Source organism: Ursus maritimus, unplaced genomic scaffold (assembly GCF_017311325.1).
Source record: "Ursus maritimus isolate PB19 unplaced genomic scaffold, ASM1731132v1 scaffold_2, whole genome shotgun sequence".
NCBI lineage: Eukaryota > Metazoa > Chordata > Mammalia > Carnivora > Ursidae > Ursus > Ursus maritimus.
Window position 1 is genome coordinate 101,066,075 of NW_024424452.1, and position 6,432 is coordinate 101,072,506.

The following is a 6,432-nucleotide window of genomic DNA, read 5'->3' on the forward strand; positions in this document are numbered from 1 at the left end:
CTAGCTGGTGTCCCCAGGAGGCAGGGCCATGAGGTAGGGTGTCCAGGGACATCCCTTCACTCCTTGATTAGAGAGAATCAACCCCCTTGGCCCAGGACCAAGCCCTTGTTGAGGTCAAGTTGAGGTCAACAGAGCGGAAATGTAAAAGGCTTGGGGCAGATACTTCAGAAAAGGCACCAAGGGCTTGTCTGGGCATGAAAAATGCCCACTAAGGGCTTTATTTACCATAAGCTACTTCCTGAATTTTCATGGCCTTTCGGGCGAGTCTTCCTAGGCCCATAAACTCAGAACATCAGAGTTGGGTGGGTCCCCTAGAGCCTGGCCGCTCGAGTGTGGTCCCAGGATAGGCAGCATCAGCACCCCCGTCCCCTGAGAGCTTGTGAGAGAGGCTGGATCTCAGGCCCCACCCCGAACTCCTGAATTATAATCTGCATTTTAACAAGATCCCCAGGAGATTCCTATGCACATTAAAGCCTGAGAAGTACTTCTCTAGAATTAATTTAGGCCAACATCTTCATTTCGTGGAATGAGAGGTTCACACCCAGCGGGGAGGAGGCTGGCTCAAAGTGACACAGCTGGTTCCAATGTCGGCTCCGCCACTCGCCAATGATTTTGTGTAAGTCACTTAAAAATTCACTGCACATCAGTTTCTTCTTCTACGATAAAGGGATTATATAACCACTTCATAGTGCTGATGTAGGGATCACATAAGACAACACCTAGACCAGAGCCAGCACATAGCACATGGTACGTGGTCAGTAAATGCCAGCTACTGCTATGGTCCTAACTCACCGGCCGAACGCCACATCGCATACCTCCTGGCATATGCGGTGTCTTCTAAAGGAAGAAGGAGCATGGAGTGGGGCATGGACTCAGCTGCCTGCGTTTATATCCTGCTCCTGCCAAGGCCATTTGACCTTGAGCCCAGGTCCTAAACTGTTCTTTGGTTCTTGACTTCAGTTCAGCATTCGTAAATGGACATAACGAAGGCATCTACTCACAGGGTTATTACAAGGATTAAATGAATTATTACATTTAAGGTCTCCAAATAGGTGATGGTACATAGTAAATCCTTCCAGAATGTCCCAAGAGGAAGTCTAGATTGGGTGGAGCCAGGCCGCAGGGAGAGTAAGGGTCTTTCTCAGAAGGAGCTGCTTCTGCTTTGGCTGCTTGACCCTACTGCAAGTCCCCGGTCTGCTTCTCCCGCCCCTGGACAGCCCCCAACCCCTGGCTGGGTTTGTCTTTTCCAACTGATGAGATGGTCTCACTGGGCTCCCTGGTGCCTCCATCAGGAATGGTGGAAAGGCAGGAGAATTTTGGTCCTGGAGACCCACGGACGGCGGCGGGTGGGGCAACTGTTTCCCAGTCTCTGAAGTCCTGTCAGGAGGAGAGGAGTTAGACCTGCTCCGGATGACTCGAGGGGACAGAAATTGGAAGCTTCAGGAAGTCCTCTCCAGTCATTACAAATGTTCAGAGGCAGCTTCGGCTACCAGGTGGGGCACGGGGCTCACCTTCGAGGTTATCCGAATACCCATTCCAAATACAGATTCTCAGACCCCACCCAGGCCCGCTGACTCAGAATCTCTAGGGGTGGGGCCAGGAGTCTTGTAAAAGCCTTCAGTACCGATTCTCCTCCTGTGGGTGAGCAGGGCCGAGAGTTAGAGGAGGGGAGGGGAGGGGAGGGAAGGAGTGAGAATCAACCAGTAGATGATCTCAGTGTTTTCTCTTGGTCTTGACCACCTTCCTCCCTTGATCTAGGCCTGGAGAACGTGACCTTCCTGGGTTTCTGTCCCCCCCCCCCCAAAGGGTTTCTGTGCCCTTGACTCAGAGATTATTCCCAGCACCTGACAGCTCTAACCCCCTCATCCCTGCACCCCTACTCCATGGCTCCTTCTGGTCCTTCTCCACCCTCAGCCCCTCAGGTGACCCAAACAGGTTGACCAAAAGCTGTCTCCTGTGGGCTCTCTGGAAGCCAAGCTCAGCGATCACAGAAATGAGGAAAGAAATACACCCGAGGGAACAAAGAGCCTTGTTCCCCCTCTTCCCTTGGGTCAATTCTGCAGTTGGATATACCGCAGGGCCCTATAGGGTGCAAATTCCCCAGCGGGAATCTATTACCCGGGGTTTGGAAGCGAGCGCCCTCTAGCTGCACAAATTGAAGTGCCCGGGGGTCAAGGGGGAAAGGAGTTGGTGTGGGATCCGCGGAAGGGGAACGCCCGCCTTATGCCCCGACCTCACAGCGCCACCTGGTGTCCCGGGTACTGCGCCAGTGCCGCGCCCACGGATAGAGCCCCCTCCCTGCTGGTGGACTCTCCGTTTCCCAAGGCGCCGTGGCCTGGGGGGGGGGGGGGGGGCCCCGGAGCCCTCCCGCGTCACGCCGTCCTACACTGTCCAGAGGGTGCTTCGGGGCCAGTCACCTCCGCTTACAGCCCTCTGCCTTCACGCCGGTTTCACTCCCAGGGGGTGCGTCCAGGCTCCTCCCCGCCATGGGGCTGCTCTGGAAGACCCGCTGCCCCAGAGCTTGATAGCTACTGTCGGGGGAGAGGCTAGTTCGGAAGAGGGCCTTGTGCTGGGGTTCCAAGCACCCACCTCCAGCAGCCAGCAGGGGGCAGACTATCTCCAGATTTGGGCCCCACCGGTTCCCATCCTGGCCATGCCCGTAGACCCCTTCCAGAGGCTACCGTGATCCCACTGTTCGTAGAACCTTCCATCCACCCATCCACCCCCATACACAAACCCTTCCCGAGAATTCCCATGGCAACATCCTGCTTCGGAGGGAGAGAATTTATCAAGATGAAGGTGACCTGGCCCCACCCTGGGGAACTCGCAGCCGGTGGCAGCACTCTCTGGCTCTTTTACCTGTCATCTTGCACTTAACCTGGTGTTGTGCACCATTAATTGGTCTTATACATGTTTAGGTCCCACTCCCAGTGTCAAGGCCACTGTTGGATCTGGCCATCTGGTCATTATGCGTACAAGGCCTGTTATTAAAGTCTCCGCCTCTTGGTGTTTTGTTGGGCATCCCTAGGACAAAGGACACTGCAACCCCTCAGATGAACCCTGTATTTACACATAAGGTCAGCCTTCTGTGGGGCAGGCTGTGGGGGCCTGCCACAGACTAAATGTGTGTGTCCCCCTCAAAATTCCTTTTTTTTTTTTTAAAGGTCTTATTTATTTGACAGAAAGAGAGAGCACAAGCAGGGGGAGTGGCAGGCAGAGGGAAAGGGAGAGGCAGGCTCCCCTGCAGAGCAGGGACCCGACTTGGGGCTGGATCCCAGGATCCCGGGATCATGACCTGAGCTGAAGGCAGTCGCTTAAGCAACTGAGCCACCCAGCCGCCCCCCCATCCCTATGTTGAAATCCTACCCCCCAAGGTGATAGTGTTAGGAGGCTGAGCCTGTGGGAGGTGGTTGGTTGTGAGGGCGGGGCCTTCATGAATGGGGTTAGTGCCCTTGTCAAAGAAGCCTGAGAGCTCCCCCCTCCTTTCCACTGTGTGAAGACAGGGCCGAAAGAGGGCCAGGAACCAGAAATGGGTTCTCAGCGGACACTGACTCTGCCGGCAACTCCATTTTGGACTTCCCAGCTTCCAGAACTGCAAGAAATAAATTTCTTGTTTATAAGTCCACCTGATTTGTGATGTTTGTTGTAGCGGCCGGAACCGACAAAAACAGAAATTGGCACCAAGAAGCGGAGTGCTTCCGTAACACGTACCTAAATATGTGGAAGTGGCTTCGAAACCAGGCCAGAAGAGTTCTGAAATGTCTGCTAGGTAAACACCTACACTGCTGTGAAGGGACATGTAAAGGACATTCTCATGAGAGCTCAAAAAGAAAAAACGAGAACTGGAGAAAGCCCCATCTCAGAGAATAATGACTAATAATTTTGAACAGAATGTTGGTAGAAATGAGGATGGTAAAGGCCATCGTGATAACAAATGAGAAACATGTTATTGGAAACTGGACAAAAGACGATCCTCATTATAAAGTGGCAATGAACTTGGCTCCATTGTGTTCATTTTCTAATGTTTTGGGGAAGGTAGAACTTGGGAACAACGAAGTTGGGTATCTAGCCGAGGCGGTCTCTAAGCACAGTGGTGAAGGTGCACTTGGCTCCTTCTGAGTGTTTATAGTAAAGTGCAAGAAGAGAGAAATGACCTAAAGGATGAAACTGTTAGGAAAAAGGAAGCATAACTTAAAGTTTTGGGAAATTCTCAGCCTATCAGTTTTGCAAAAAATGAAAACATTACGGGTGTGGCCAAGGGACTTTTTGATAAGATTAGTTATGGGTGGGCCATGTGAACGGAAGCCAAGTGTTATTCAAGATAATGGAAGAATAACCCAGAAGGTGATTCAGGGATCATTAAGGCTGCCATTTCCATCACAGAACCCCAAGTACAGGGGCTTGGGGGCCATGGCTTCACCCATCTAGGTTGTTTTTTTTTTTTAAAGATTTTATTTATTTATTTGACAGAGATAGAGACAGCCAGCGAGAGAGGGAACACAAGCAGGGGGAGTGGGAGAGGAAGAAGCAGGCTCATAGCAGAAGAGCCTGATGTGGGGCTCGATCCCAGATCGCCTGGATCACACCCTGAGCCGAAGGCAGAAGCTTAACCGCTGTGCCACCCAGGCGCCCCAACCCATCTAGGTTTTAAACAATGGGGCCACCAGGAGCTGTCACAGGGCTAGGGCCCTGGCAGAGTCAGGGCATAGGCAACACCCGGCTGGGCCGTGGGAGTGATGCTGTCACCCCAGTGCATCCAGAAGACAGGGGGTTCTTCTCCAGCTTTAAGGTCTAATGGAATTTGCCTCAGGAGGTTTTGCACTTACTTGAGGCCTATCACTCTTTTCTTCTCTATTTCTCCCTTTTAGGATGGAAATGTCTATCTGAGGCGCCTGGCTGGCACAGTCGGTAGAACGTGTGACTTTTGATCTTGGGGTTATAAGTTTGAGCCCCACGTTAAAAAATGTTTAAAAAAAAAAAAGGAACTGTCTATCCTACGTGCATCCCACTAATGAAGGATAGTTGGAAGACAGACAGACAGGGACAAGGGGCTCCCGCCCTAAGAGGAAACCACCCTTAAAAGGATTTGACACCACCCTGGAAGCAGCCCTCCACCCTTTCCCACGTGCTAAGTCGATGACAAAAACCTGATTGGGTGACAGGCGCAGGAAGGGGTAATCAGATGAACACAGCCTGCCAACAAGCCATAAAAACCCCTAGACCTGAAGGCCAAATCGGAAACCCTCTCAGGTCCCCTCCCTCTGTGGGAACTTTGTATTATTGCTCAATAACCTGCACTTGGGGGCCCACCACTCTCCGTCTTTCTGGTCTACCTCTTCATTCTTCGAAGCGGCATGACCAAGACCTGCGGGTCATAAAGGAAAAAAAAATTCCTCTAACACCCCCATTGTATTTCAGAAGCACAGAACATGTTTTTTTCCCAAGTTCATAGCTGGGGAGGAAATTTGCCTGCAACGAATCACACTTGGAGTCTCTCCCATATCTTCTGTAGATGACGTTGAGTGAGGCTTTGGGCTTAGACTTACCGTTGATGCTGGAACAAGGTGAGACTTTTGGGGTGATTGGGAGGCAATGGATGTATTTTGCATGTGAGAAGGACATGAATTAGGGGGTCAGGGGCAGAATGCTATAGACTGAATTTTGTGGCCCCCCCCCATTTATCCGTTGAAACCTAATCCCAATGTGATGGTATTACGAGGTGGGGCTTCTGGGTGATTAGGAGGTGATCAGGCCGTAAGGACGGAGACCTTACGAATGGAATTGGCGCCTTTATAAAAGAGGAGGCTCCAGGGAGCTCCCTTGTCTCTTCTGCCTGTAGTGTAAAGACCCAGCAGAAAGATGGCTGGCTACGGACCAGGCCATCACCAGACACCAAATCTGCTGGCGTCTTGATCTGGACTTCGCAGGCTCCAGCACTATGAGAGATACATTTCTGTTGTTTATAAGCCGCCCAGTCTATGGTATTTTGCTGTAGCAGCCAGAATAGACTAAAACAGGGCCCGGACCACGGAGCACACTGAGATAGGCCCCTCCACTCCATCCCTCCTGGGCAGATGTAAACTTCTGGATGTGACATGAAAGTTCCCTGGGCTGAGTCTCCCTCCCACTCTGGGGTTTTCCAAGCTGGAAGACGTTCTGAGCACAGCTTTGGGGCCGTGCTGAGCCCCTCAAATGCCAAAGTCCACACAGTTTTCACACCGAGATGTGGGAGTGGGGGCTGCCAGACAGGGCAAGGCAGCAGGACTGGGCTGGTCGTGTCATTCCAGGCAGTGTGGTTCAGTTCGAACGGATACTAGAAAGTAAGCAGCCCCTAGAAAAACAGGAACAAACCATATTTATTTCCAGCTAACCTCCTGCTAATTTGATGGCTCCGATGAAGTTCCCTCCCAGCCCTGTGGTTAGCTGTACTCT